Genomic DNA, 2159 nt, shown 5'->3' with positions numbered 1-2159 from the left:
TATATATATTTTAGTTCATAGTACTGTGATATATAAATGTGATGTAAATGTTTTGTAACCGGTTATGAGAGACTTCAATCTTCCGAAATACCAACGCTTGCACAAACAAAAAGCAGTTTGTACGGCGATAGATAAAGTTAATGGAGATAGCAAAGAAACAATACAAAGTCCCAAGTGCAATTTATGCCTAGCTAAGAAGCCTAAAGAAATGCAAGCATTGTTCTTTCCTCTCTTTTTTTATTTTTTATTTTGTTTATTCCTTTGACACCATGGCACGCAGCTGATCCCCCCATCCTCTTTCTGTCACACAGCAGTAAACAAATGTTAGGAGAGTCTTGCATTTATTAATCCAAAATAGACAAAAGCCAGTCCCTGGTTCAAGGTAAAAACAAAGCAATCCAAAAGAAAAGCTTTCTTGTATTTCCTCTTACCTCTAAAACCCAGCCATGATCTGCTACGGTCTCGGAACTCATTGCATGTGCACTGTGGCATTACTGTGTTTATTTACTTATTTTGCATTATGTTAATCATTTTTGCTAGTGTTTTGGCTCATTGTCCTGATTAAGACGTCTTACGCAAACCACTCTGAAAAGTATGCAAAGCAGATGCCGCCAAAGGTGGCGAAGTGTTCATTCTGTGCCACGAGTCATGTTTGCTGACGTCTTGTGACCTTGAGCATTCCATTGTCACTTTTTTCTTTGTTTCTCCTAGTTCTCTAGGTACATTCACATTTACTTGCTAATGAAACGATTATTGCAGAAAGTGAATAAAATCCTGACAGTAGTTTAAAATAAAAAGTTAAGCAAATGCTAATATGTAATTTATTTCTACTTGCAGTGACATATAGGATATTCAGGTGATTTGCTCTATTAAAACTGGGTAAAGGGTGGAGGGCACAAGTTCATACTTCATTAGAGGGAAAATCCTCTTTAAATGTTAGATAAAGTGAGGTGTTCAAATCATGCTCAGCTCTGCCGGGGACGAAGCCATCTGTTTTAAGATGAATTTGGCACAAAATTAAGCCCTAATCACTACTAAGAAGGAACTTCACTCTGTGAGATTTGTTTAGTCTCTTCCTCTCCACATGTCTGGATGTATTTGGAAAAAGTAGGCGACAGTGACACAGAGGCAAGGCCCATCACCGATGAATCTTACTAAAGTAAAATGATATTCATACTGAAATGTCTCATTTTACTTGATAAGTGTGTGGAAAGATCAGGCCGGGTTATGATCTGCTAAAGGCAATGTTCTTTGGAAGGCTACGGCACTTTTCTGCATGAAAATTAGATTCGAGCTTCATGTTGTGTTGTTATGACTGCATACTCGGAAATGCACTGCTGAATATGAATGGTTTGTGATTAAATATCATTGTCAGTGTGTACATGTCTTCGCACAAAACGTGTGCATCATGCTAAAAGCCAATTTTCACCTGATGACAGATTCATGTACATGCAATACAAAAGAAAAATTACATTATTTGACCTGTCAGCTACATCATTATTAGAATTAATGGCAACGTTTCCCTGTCTTATTGCTGGATGTTGTCGCTTCCAGTATGTGCTGATATATTTACCATAAACACTTTTATTAATTAACTACATGTACTTAGTATATGGTTAGGGTTAGTATTAGGGTTACTTGCATGTAATTATGCATAATTTATTGTTATTATAATACTAAGTACATGTAACATGTGGAGCAAGGACACCTTAAAATAAAGCGTTACCAATATTTATTTCTTGAATAAATACTTTTTTTTTTTTTTTTTTTTCTTTAATGAAATACTTTATATACCAAGAGTTTTTCTGAAGTAACAGATAAACACAGTCAGCCAGAAACCACAATGTGATTTATATTTGCTTTGACATTTATTCTCTCCTTCACTAATATTTGCATGCAAGTGTTTGTTCTTTCTTACTTAAATTCTAATTATTCTAAAGTTAGAATCAACTCAGACAAGTATACTGTAGAAGTATACTATATATTTAAAGTATACTAAAATACTTTAAATATAACATATATATATTTTTTTTATTGTGCGTAATATATATATATATATATATATATACACATATATGTGTATTTATGTATGCAATTATTTATTTTTTATATTTACTTCATTTATTATTATTTTATTTTTTTATTTCTTTGTTTGTTTT

At 33.1% G+C, this 2159-nt stretch overlaps 1 protein-coding gene across 1 annotated transcript in view; it reads right to left on the bottom strand.

Annotated features, from left to right (window-relative positions):
* Positions 1-2159, bottom strand: part of LOC107654548 (cadherin-12-like) — a 145002-nt gene that overhangs the window by 71518 nt on the left and 71325 nt on the right. The window lies entirely within an intron of this gene.

The sequence above is a fragment of the Sinocyclocheilus anshuiensis genome, unplaced genomic scaffold (assembly GCF_001515605.1).
Source record: "Sinocyclocheilus anshuiensis isolate Anshui unplaced genomic scaffold, SAMN03320099.WGS_v1.1 scaffold391, whole genome shotgun sequence".
Lineage (NCBI taxonomy): Eukaryota > Metazoa > Chordata > Actinopteri > Cypriniformes > Cyprinidae > Sinocyclocheilus > Sinocyclocheilus anshuiensis.
Note: the sequence above shows the minus strand (reverse complement) of the source record. Positions and strands in the feature narration are given on the sequence as shown.